Source organism: Salvelinus alpinus, chromosome 11, assembly GCF_045679555.1.
Source record: "Salvelinus alpinus chromosome 11, SLU_Salpinus.1, whole genome shotgun sequence".
Taxonomy (NCBI): domain Eukaryota; kingdom Metazoa; phylum Chordata; class Actinopteri; order Salmoniformes; family Salmonidae; genus Salvelinus; species Salvelinus alpinus.
The window spans coordinates 4,493,241-4,506,050 of record NC_092096.1 but is presented as its reverse complement, the minus strand read 5'-3'; the positions used below and the strand labels follow the sequence as shown (position 1 = coordinate 4,506,050).

Below are 12,810 nucleotides of genomic sequence, written 5' to 3'. Positions count from 1 at the left end.
CTTTCACAGTCAGGCCAAACCAAGCTCTACAGGTCATATTCGTCTTTCACAGTCAGGCCAAACCAAGCTGTACAGGTCGTATTGGTCTTTCACAGTCAGGCCAAACCAAGCTGTACAGGTCGTATTGGTCTTTCACAGTCAGGACAAACCAAGCTGTACAGGTCGTATTGGTCTTTCACAGTCAGGACAAACCAAGCTGTACAGGTCGTATTGGTCTTTCACAGTCAGGACAAACCAAGCTGTACTGTTCATATTGGTCTTTCACAGTCAGGACAAACCAAGCTGTACAGGTCGTATTGGTCTTTCACAGTCAGGACAAACCAAGCTGTACTGGTCATATTCGTCTTTCACAGTCAGGCCAAACCAAGCTGTACAGGTCGTATTGGTCTTTCACAGTCAGGACAAACCAAGCTGTACTGGTGGTATTGGTCTTTCACAGTCAGGACAAACCAAGCTGTACAGGACATATTGGTCTTTCACAGTCAGGACAAACCAAGCTGTACAGGTCGTATTGGTCTTTCACAGTCAGGCCAAACCAAGCTGTACAGGTCATATTGGTCTTTCACAGTCAGGCCAAAACAAGCTGTACAGGTCGTATTGGTCTTTCACAGTCAGGCCAAACCAAGCTGTACAGGTCATATTGGTCTTTCACAGTCAGGCCAAACCAAGCTGTACAGGTCGTATTGGTCTTTCACAGTCAGGCCAAACAAAGCTGTACAGGTCATATTGGTCATTCACAGTCAGGACACACCAAGCTGTACAGGTCATATTGGTATTTCACAGTCAGGACAAACCAAGCTGTACAGGACATATTGGTCTTTCACAGTCAGGACAAACCAAGCTGTACTGGTTGTATTGGTCTTTCACAGTCAGGACAAACCAAGCTGTACATGTCATATTGGTCTTTCACAGTCAGGACAAACCAAGCTGTACTGGTTGTATTGGTCTTTCACAGTCAGGACAAACCAAGCTGTACAGGTCATATTGGTCTTTCACAGTCAGGACAAACCAAGCTGTACAGGTCATATTGGTCTTTCACAGTCAGGACAAACCAAGCTGTACTGGTTGTATTGGTCTTTCACAGTCAGGACAAACCAAGCTGTACAGGTCATATTGGTCTTTCACAGTCAGGACAAACCAAGCTGTACAGGTCATATTGGTCTTTCACAGTCAGGCCAAACCAAGCTGTACAGGTCGTATTGGTCTTTCACAGTCAGGCCAAACCAAGCTGTATTGGTCTTTCACAGTCAGGGCAAACCAAGCTGTACTGGTCGTATTGGTCTTACACAGTCAGGCCAAACCAAGCTGTACAGTTCATATTGGTCTTTCACAGTCAGGACAAACCAAGCTGTACAGGTCATATTGGTCTTTCACAGTCAGGCCAAACCAAGCTGTACAGTTCATATTGGTCTTTCACAGTCAGGACAAACCAAGCTGTACAGGTCATATTGGTCTTTCACAGTCAGGACAAACCAAGCTGTACAGGTCATATTGGTCTTACACAGTCAGGCCAAACCAAGCTGTACAGGTCGTATTGGTCTTTCACAGTCAGGACAAACCAAGCTGTACAGTTCATATTGGTCTTTCACAGTCAGGACAAACCAAGCTGTATGGTTCATATTGGTCTTTCACAGTCAGGACAAACCAAGCTGTACAGGTCGTATTGGTCTTTCACAGTCAGGCCACACCAAGCTGTACAGTTCATATTGGTCTTTCACAGTCAGGCCAAACCAAGCTGTACAGTTCAAATTGGTCTGTCACAGTCAGGCCAAACCAAGCTGTTCAGTTCATATTGGTCGTTCACAGTCAGGGCAAACCAAGCTGTACTGGTCATATTGGTCTTTCACAGTCAGGACAAACCAAGCTGTACTGGTCATATTGGTCTTTCACAGTCAGGACAAACCAAGCTGTACTGGTGGTATTGGTCTTTCACAGTCAGGACAAACCAAGCTGTACTGGTCATATTGGTCTTTCACTGTCAGGACAAACCAAGCTGTACTGGTGGTATTGGTCTTTCACAGTCAGGACAAACCAAGCTGTACAGGTCATATTGGTCTTTCACAGTCAGGACAAACCAAGCTGTACAGGTCATATTGGTCTTTCACAGTCAAGACAAACCAAGCTGTACAGGTCATATTGGTCTTTCACAGTCAGGCCAAACCAAGCTGTACAGTTCATATTGGTCTTTCACAGTCAGGCCAAACCAAGCTGTTCAGTTCATATTGGTCGTTCACAGTCAGGACAAACCAAGCTGTACTGGTCATATTGGTCTTTCACAGTCAGGACAAACCAAGCTGTACTGGTCATATTGGTCTTTCACTGTCAGGACATACCAAGCTGTACTGGTGGTATTGGTCTTTCACAGTCAGGACAAACCAAGCTGTACAGGTCATATTGGTCTTTCACAGTCAAGACAAACCAAGCTGTACAGGTCATATTGGTCTTTCACAGTCAGGCCAAACCAAGCTGTACAGTTCATATTGGTCTTTCACAGTCAGGCCAAACCAAGCTGTATTGGTCTTTCACAGTCAGGGCAAACCAAGCTGTACTGGTCGTATTGGTCTTACACAGTCAGGCCAAACCAAGCTGTACAGTTCATATTGGTCTTTCACAGTCAGGACAAACCAAGCTGTACAGGTCATATTGGTCTTACACAGTCAGGCCAAACCAAGCTGTACAGGTCGTATTGGTCTTTCACAGTCAGGACAAACCAAGCTGTACAGTTCATATTGGTCTTTCACAGTCAGGACAAACCAAGCTGTACAGTTCATATTGGTCTTTCACAGTCAGGACAAACCAAGCTGTACAGGTCGTATTGGTCTTTCACAGTCAGGCCACACCAAGCTGTACAGTTCATATTGGTCTTTCACAGTCAGGCCAAACCAAGCTGTACAGTTCAAATTGGTCTGTCACAGTCAGGCCAAACCAAGCTGTTCAGTTCATATTGGTCGTTCACAGTCAGGACAAACCAAGCTGTACTGGTCATATTGGTCTTTCACAGTCAGGACAAACCAAGCTGTACTGGTCATATTGGTCTTTCACTGTCAGGACAAACCAAGCTGTACTGGTGGTATTGGTCTTTCACAGTCAGGACAAACCAAGCTGTACAGGTCATATTGGTCTTTCACAGTCAAGACAAACCAAGCTGTACAGGTCATATTGGTCTTTCACAGTCAGGCCAAACCAAGCTGTACAGTTCATATTGGTCTTTCACAGTCAGGCCAAACCAAGCTGTTCAGTTCATATTGGTCGTTCACAGTCAGGACAAACCAAGCTGTACTGGTCATATTGGTCTTTCACAGTCAGGACAAACCAAGCTGTACTGGTCATATTGGTCTTTCACAGTCAGGACAAACCAAGCTGTACTGGTCATATTGGTCTTTCACTGTCAGGACATACCAAGCTGTACTGGTGGTATTGGTCTTTCACAGTCAAGACAAACCAAGCTGTACAGGTCATATTGGTCTTTCACAGTCAGGCCAAACCAAGCTGTACAGTTCATATTGGTCTTTCACAGTCAGGCCAAACCAAGCTGTATTGGTCTTTCACAGTCAGGGCAAACCAAGCTGTACTGGTCGTATTGGTCTTACACAGTCAGGCCAAACAAAGCTGTACAGTTCATATTGGTCTTTCACAGTCAGGACAAACCAAGCTGTACAGGTCATATTGGTCTTACACAGTCAGGCCAAACCAAGCTGTACAGGTCGTATTGGTCTTTCACAGTCAGGACAAACCAAGCTGTACAGTTCATATTGGTCTTTCACAGTCAGGACAAACCAAGCTGTACAGTTCATATTGGTCTTTCACAGTCAGGACAAACCAAGCTGTACAGGTCGTATTGGTCTTTCACAGTCAGGCCACACCAAGCTGTACAGTTCATATTGGTCTTTCACAGTCAGGCCAAACCAAGCTGTACAGTTCAAATTGGTCTGTCACAGTCAGGCCAAACCAAGCTGTTCAGTTCATATTGGTCGTTCACAGTCAGGACAAACCAAGCTGTACTGGTCATATTGGTCTTTCACAGTCAGGAAAAACCAAGCTGTGCTGGTCATATTGGTCTTTCACTGTCAGGACAAACCAAGCTGTACTGGTGGTATTGGTCTTTCACAGTCAAGACAAACCAAGCTGTACAGGTCATATTGGTCTTTCACAGTCAAGACAAACCAAGCTGTACAGGTCATATTGGTCTTTCACAGTCAGGCCAAACCAAGCTGTACAGTTCATATTGGTCTTTCACAGTCAGGACAAACCAAGCTGTACAGGTCGTATTGGTCTTTCACAGTCAGGACAAACCAAGCTGTACAGGTCGTATTGGTCTTTCACAGTCAGGCCAAACCAAGCTGTACAGGTCATATTCGTCTTTCACAGTCAGGCCAAACCAAGCTGTACTGTTCATATTGGTCTTTCACAGTCAGGACAAACCAAGCTGTACAGGTCGTATTGGTCTTTCACAGTCAGGACAAACCAAGCTGTACAGGTCGTATTGGTCTTACATAGTCAGGCAGAGTTGCAGAGGGAGGAGTTCAGACCCAGGGCCGTGAGCGTTGTGTGGAGTTTAAAGGGCACTATGGTATACTACCTTCACCACCTGGGGGCGGCCCGTCAGGAAGTCCAGGACCCAGTTGCAGAGGGAATAGTTCAGGGCCGTGAGCGTTGTGGGGAGTTTAAAGGGCACTATGGTATACTACCTTCACCACCTGGGGGCGGCCCGTCAGGAAGCCCAGGACCCAGTTGCAGAGGGAAGGAGTTCAGGGCCGGGAGTTTAAAGGGCACTATGGTATACTACCTTCACCACCTGGGGGCGGCCCGTCTGGAAGTCCAGGACCCAGTTGCAGAGGGAGGAGTTCAGGGCCGTGAGCGATGTGGGGAGTTTAAAGGGCACGATGGTATTCAAGGCTGAGCTGTAGTCAATGAACAGCATCCTCACATACGTGTTCCTGTGGTCCAGGTGGGTGAGGGCACGGCTAGGTTTGGTTAGCTGTGTTTCTGTAGCACATGAGATGGAGTTTGATAATATAGCCACTGGATTGATGTAAATAATCCTGGTATCATTCTGCCAGGTAGGCAGAGGCTACTTTGTAGTTAACATTTAATAGAGAAGGTTTATAGGGAAGCCTTTCCATCTACCAGAAGATGGTTAGGCCTGTCGTTAGCATCGCTATATTTTCCTTGTTCCTTAATTGTTTGAAACCTGGACATTTTACTTCATATTATGAGGCATGTGTTACCTTCTTCAAATTAGCTTATAGCCAAAATCCCACCAGAGAAACATGGAGGCCATTGTTATGTGAAGACTTCCTAATATGAGCTGTCCTGTTCTGTTGGTTTTCAAATCAACGTTCTTTCATTGTCCAGCAGCCAAAGACACAATCCTGGTCATATCAGAAACCCATGATAGTTGTTGATTATCCTGGTCATATCAGCAACCCATGATAGTTGTTGATTATCCTAGTCATATCAGAAACCCATGATAGTTGTTGATTATCCTGGTCATATCAGAAACCCATGATAGTTGTTGATTATCCTGGTCATATCAGCAGCCCATGATAGTTGTTGATTATCCTGGTCATATCAGAAACCCATGATAGTTGTTGCATCTTTAGATCTCCCCTAACAACCCATGATAGTTGTTGCATCTTTAGATCTCCCCTAACAACCCATGATAGTTGTTGCATCTTTAGATCTCCCCTAACAACCCATGATAGTTGTTGCATCTTTAGATCTCCCCTAACAACCCATGATAGTTGTTGCATCTTTAGATCTCCCCTAACAACCCATGATAGTTGTTGTATCTTTAGATCTCCCCTAACAACCCATGATAGTTGTTGCATCTTTAGATCTCCTCTAACAACCCATGATAGTTGTTGTATCTTTAGATCTCCCCTAACAACCCATGATAGTTGTTGCATCTTTAGATCTCCCCTAACAACCCATGATAGTTGTTGTATCTTTAGATCTCCCCTAACAACCCATGATAGTTGTTGCATCTTTAGATCTCCCCTAACAACCCATGATAGTTGTTGCATCTTTAGATCTCCCCTAACAACCCATGATAGTTGTTGCATCTTTATATCTCCCCTAACAACCCATGATAGTTGTTGCATCTTTAGATCTCCCCTAACAACCCATGATAGTTGTTGCATCTTTAGATCTCCCCTAACAACCCATGATAGTTGTTCCATCTTTAGATCTCCCCTAACAACCCATGAGAGTTGATTGCATCTTTAGATCTCCCCTAACAACCCATGAGAGTTGATTGCATCTTTAGATCTCCCCTAACAACCCATGATAGTTGTTGCATCTTTAGATCTCCCCTAACAACCCATGATAGTTGTTGCATCTTTAGATCTCCCCTAACAACCCATGATAGTTGTTGCATCTTTAGATCTCCCCTAACAACCCATGATAGTTGTTGCATCTTTAGATCTCCCCTAACAACCCATGATAGTTGTTGCATCTTTAGATCTCCCCTAACAACCCATGATAGTTGTTGCATCTTTAGATCTCCTCTAACAACCCATGATAGTTGTTGCATCTTTAGATCTCCCCTAACAACCCATGATAGTTGTTCCATCTTTAGATCTCCCCTAACAACCCATGAGAGTTGATTGCATCTTTAGATCTCCCCTAACAACCCATGAGAGTTGATTGCATCTTTAGATCTCCCCTTACAACTCATGATAGTTGTTGCATCTTTAGATCTCCCCTAACAACCCATGATAGTTGTTGCATCTTTAGATCTCACCTAACAACCCATGATAGTTGTTGCATCTTTAAATCTCCCCTAACAACCCATGATAGTTGTTGTATCTTTAGATCTCCCCTAACAACCCATGATAGTTGTTGCATCTTTAGATCTCCCCTAACAACCCATGATAGTTGTTGCATCTTTAGATCTCCCCTAACAACCCATGATAGTTGTTGCATCTTTAGATCTCCCCTAACAACCCATGATAGTTGTTGCATCTTTAGATCTCCCCTAACAACCCATGATAGTTGTTCCATCTTTAGATCTCCCCTAACAACCCATGAGAGTTGATTGCATCTTTAGATCTCCCCTAACAACCCATGATAGTTGTTGCATCTTTAGATCTCCCCTAACAACCCATGATAGTTGTTGTATCTTTAGATCTCCCCTAACAACCCATGATAGTTGTTGCATCTTTAGATCTCCCCTAACAACCCATGAGAGTTGATTGCATCTTTAGATCTCCCCTAACAACCCATGATAGTTGTTGCATCTTTAGATCTCCCCTAACAACCCATGATAGTTGTTGCATCTTTAGATCTCCCCTAACAACCCATGATAGTTGTTCCATCTTTAGATCTCCCCTAACAACCCATGATAGTTGTTGCATCTTTAGATCTCCCCTAACAACCCATGATAGTTGTTGCATCTTTAGATCTCTCATCTTTCTACATTTCTAATGGATATGTCCATCTCTGGCCATGAAACCATTTGCATGTACATCTACACAGGTGAGTTAACAGGTTAATCATGTCTACACAGGTGAGTTAATAGGTTAGTTATGTCTACACAGGTGAGTTAACAGGTTAATCATGTCTACACAGGTGAGTTAATAGGTTAGTTATGTCTACACAGGTGAGTTAACAGGTTAATCATGTCTACACAGGTGAGTTAATAGGTTAGTTATGTCTACACAGGTGAGTTAACAGGTTAATTATGTCTACACAGGTGAGTTAACAGGTTAATTATGTCTACACAGGTGATATCAAATCAAATTAATTTATATAGCCCTTCTTACATCAGCTGATATCTCAAAGTGCTGTAGATGACCTATGACCTCCTCTAGACATGTTTAGTAGATTAGAGGAAGACCTGGCCAAGCATGTAGATGACCTACCTGGCTGATCTCTAGACATGTTTAGTAGATGACCTACCTAGCTGACCTCTAGACATGTTTAGTATATTAGAGGAAGACCTGGCCAAGCATGTAGATGACCTACCTGGCTGATCTCTAGACATGGTTAGTAGATGACCTACCTGGCTGACCTCTAGACATGGTTAGTAGATGACCTACCTGGCTGACCTCTAGACATGTTTAGTAGATGACCTACCTGGCTGACCTCTAGACATGGTTAGTAGATGACCTACCTGGCTGACCTCTAGACATGGTTAGTAGATGACCTACCTGGCTGACCTCTAGACATGGTTAGTAGATGACCTACCTAGCTGACCTCTAGACATGGTTAGTAGATGACCTACCTAGCTGACCTCTAGACATGTTTAGTAGATGACCTACCTAGCTGACCTCTGGACATGTTTAGTAGATGACCTACCTGGCTGACCTCTAGACATGTTTAGTAGATGACCTACCTGGCTGACCTCTAGACATGTTTAGTAGATGACCTACCTAGCTGACCTCTAGACATGTTTAGTAGATGACCTACCTGGCTGACCTCTAGACATGGTTAGTAGATGACCTACCTAGCTGACCTCTAGACATGTTTAGTAGATGACCTACCTAGCTGACCTCTAGACATGTTTAGTAGATGACCTACCTGGCTGACCTCTAGACATGTTTAGTAGATGACCTACCTAGCTGACCTCTAGACATGTTTAGTAGATGACCTACCTGGCTGACCTCTAGACATGTTTAGTAGATGACCTACCTAGTTGACCTCTAGACATGGTTAGTAGATGACCTACCTGGCTGACCTCTAGACATGTTTAGTAGATGACCTACCTGGCTGACCTCTAGACATGTTTAGTAGATGACCTACCTAGCTGACCTCTAGACCTGTTTAGTAGATGACCTATCTAGCTGACCTCTAGACATGTTTAGTAGATGACCTACCTAGCTGACCTCTAGACATGTTTAGTAGATGACCTACCTGGCTGACCTCTAGACATGTTTAGTAGATGACCTACCTAGCTGACCTCTAGACATGGTTAGTAGATGACCTACCTGGCTGACCTCTAGACATGGTTAGTAGATGACCTACCTGGCTGACCTCTAGACATGGTTAGTAGATGACCTACCTGGCTGACCTCTAGACATGGTTAGTAGATGACCTACCTGGCTGACCTCTAGACATGGTTAGTAGATGACCTACCTAGCTGACCTCTAGACATGTTTAGTAGATGACCTACCTAGCTGACCTCTAGACATGTTTAGTAGATGACCTACCTAGCTGACCTCTAGACATGTTTAGTAGATGGCCTACCTAGCTGACCTCTAGACATGTTTAGTAGATGACCTACCTGGCTGACCTCTAGACATGTTTAGTAGATGACCTACCTGGCTGACCTCTAGACATGTTTAGTAGATGACCTACCTGGCTGACCTCTAGACATGTTTAGTAGATGACCTACCTAGCTGACCTCTAGACATGGTTAGTAGATGACCTACCTGGCTGACCTCTAGACATGTTTAGTAGTTGACCTACCTAGCTGACCTCTAGACATGTTTAGTAGATGACCTACCTGGCTGACCTCTAGACATGGTTAGTAGTTGACCTACCTAGCTGACCTCTAGACATGTTTAGTAGATGACCTACCTAGCTGACCTCTAGACATGTTTAGTAGATGACCTACCTAGCTGACCTCTAGACATGTTTAGTAGATGACCTACCTCGCTGACCTCTAGACATGGTTAGTAGATGACCTACCTAGCTGACCTCTAGACATGTTTAGTAGATGACCTACCTAGCTGACCTCTAGACATGGTTAGTAGATGACCTACCTAGCTGACCTCTAGACATGTTTAGTAGATGACCTACCTAGCTGACCTCTAGACATGTTTAGTAGATGACCTACCTAGCTGACCTCTAGACATGGTTAGTAGATGACCTACCTAGCTGACCTCTAGACATGTTTAGTAGATGACCTACCTCGCTGACCTCTAGACATGTTTAGTAGATGACCTACCTCGCTGACCTCTAGACATGTTTAGTAGATGACCTACCTAGCTGACCTCTAGACATGTTTAGTAGATGACCTACCTCGCTGACCTCTAGACATGTTTAGTAGATGACCTACCTAGCTGACCTCTAGACATGTTTAGTAGATGACCTACCTAGCTGATCTCTAGACATGTTTAGTAGATGACCTACCTAGCTGACCTCTAGACATGTTTAGTAGATGACCTACCTAGCTGACCTCTAGACATGTTTAGTAGATGACCTACCTAGCTGACCTCTAGACATGTTTAGTAGATGACCTACCTAGCTGATCTCTAGACATGGTTAGTAGATGACCTACCTAGCTGACCTCTAGACATGTTTAGTAGATGACCTACCTAGCTGACCTCTAGACATGTTTAGTAGATGACCTACCTGGCTGACCTCTAGACATGTTTAGTAGATGACCTACCTAGCTGACCTCTAGACATGTTTAGTAGATGACCTACCTAGCTGACCTCTAGACATGTTTAGTAGATGACCTACCTAGCTGACCTCTAGACATGTTTAGTAGATGACCTACCTAGCTGACCTCTAGACATGTTTAGTAGATGACCTACCTAGCTGACCTCTAGACATGGTTAGTAGATGACCTACCTAGCTGACCTCTAGACATGTTTAGTAGATGACCTACCTAGCTGACCTCTAGACATGTTTAGTAGATGACCTACCTGGCTGACCTCTAGACATGTTTAGTAGATGACCTACCTAGCTGACCTCTAGACATGTTTAGTAGATGACCTACCTAGCTGACCTCTAGACATGTTTAGTAGATGACCTACCTAGCTGACCTCTAGACATGGTTAGTAGATGACCTACCTGGCTGACCTCTAGACATGTTTAGTAGTTGACCTACCTAGCTGACCTCTAGACATGTTTAGTAGATGACCTACCTGGCTGACCTCTAGACATGGTTAGTAGTTGACCTACCTAGCTGACCTCTAGACATGTTTAGTAGATGACCTACCTAGCTGACCTCTAGACATGTTTAGTAGATGACCTACCTAGCTGACCTCTAGACATGTTTAGTAGATGACCTACCTCGCTGACCTCTAGACATGGTTAGTAGATGACCTACCTAGCTGACCTCTAGACATGTTTAGTAGATGACCTACCTAGCTGACCTCTAGACATGGTTAGTAGATGACCTACCTAGCTGACCTCTAGACATGTTTAGTAGATGACCTACCTAGCTGACCTCTAGACATGTTTAGTAGATGACCTACCTAGCTGACCTCTAGACATGGTTAGTAGATGACCTACCTAGCTGACCTCTAGACATGTTTAGTAGATGACCTACCTCGCTGACCTCTAGACATGTTTAGTAGATGACCTACCTCGCTGACCTCTAGACATGTTTAGTAGATGACCTACCTAGCTGACCTCTAGACATGTTTAGTAGATGACCTACCTCGCTGACCTCTAGACATGTTTAGTAGATGACCTACCTAGCTGACCTCTAGACATGTTTAGTAGATGACTTACCTAGCTGACCTCTAGACATGTTTAGTAGATGACGTACCTAGCTGACCTCTAGACATGTTTAGTAGATGACCTACCTAGCTGATCTCTAGACATGGTTAGTAGATGACCTACCTAGCTGACCTCTAGACATGTTTAGTAGATGACCTACCTAGCTGACCTCTAGACATGTTTAGTAGATGACCTACCTAGCTGACCTCTAGACATGTTTAGTAGATGACCTACCTAGCTGACCTCTAGACATGTTTAGTAGATGACCTACCTGGCTGACCTCTAGACATGGTTAGTAGATGACCTACCTAGCTGACCTCTAAACATGTTTAGTAGATGACCTACCTAGCTGATCTCTAGACATGGTTAGTAGATGACCTACCTAGCTGACCTCTAGACATGTTTAGTAGATGACCTACCTAGCTGACCTCTAGACATGTTTAGTAGATGACCTACCTAGCTGACCTCTAGACATGTTTAGTAGATGACCTACCTAGCTGACCTCTAGACATGTTTAGTAGATGACCTACCTGGCTGACCTCTAGACATGGTTAGTAGATGACCTACCTAGCTGACCTCTAAACATGTTTAGTAGATGACCTACCTAGCTGACCTCTAGACATATTTAGTAGATGACCTACCTAGCTGATCTCTAGACATGGTTAGTAGATGACCTACCTAGCTGACCTCTAGACATGTTTAGTAGATGACCTACCTAGCTGACCTCTAGACATGTTTAGTAGATGACCTACCTAGCTGACCTCTAGACATGTTTAGTAGATGACCTACCTAGCTGACCTCTAGACATGTTTAGTAGATGACCTACCTGGCTGACCTCTAGACATGTTTAGTAGATGACCTACCTAGCTGACCTCTAGACATGTTTAGTAGATGACCTACCTAGCTGACCTCTGGACATGTTTAGTAGATGACCTACCTAGCTGACCTCTAGACATGTTTAGTAGATGACTTACCTAGCTGACCTCTAGACATGGTTAGTAGATGACCTACCTAGCTGACCTCTAGACATGTTTAGTAGATGACCTACCTGGCTGACCTCTAGACATGTTTAGTAGATGACCTACCTGGCTGAACTCTAGACATGTTTAGTAGATGACCTACCTAGCTGACCTCTAGACATGTTTAGTAGATGACCTACCTAGCTGACCTCTAGACATGTTTAGTAGATGACCTACCTAGCTGACCTCTAGACATGTTTAGTAGATGACCTACCTAGCTGACCTCTAGACATGTTTAGTAGATGACCTACCTAGCTGATCTCTAGACATGTTTAGTAGATGACCTACCTTGCTGACCTCTAGACATGTTTAGTAGATGACCTACCTGGCTGACCTCTAGACATGTTTAGTAGATGACCTACCTCGCTGACCTCTAGACATGTTTAGTAGATGA

At 44.1% G+C, this 12,810-nt stretch overlaps 1 protein-coding gene across 12 annotated transcripts in view; it reads right to left on the bottom strand.

The window, feature by feature from the left end:
- eps8a (EGFR pathway substrate 8a, signaling adaptor) overlaps positions 1 to 12,810 on the bottom strand; it is a 279,677-nt gene that overhangs the window by 128,668 nt on the left and 138,199 nt on the right. The gene's annotated exons all lie outside the window — the stretch shown is intronic.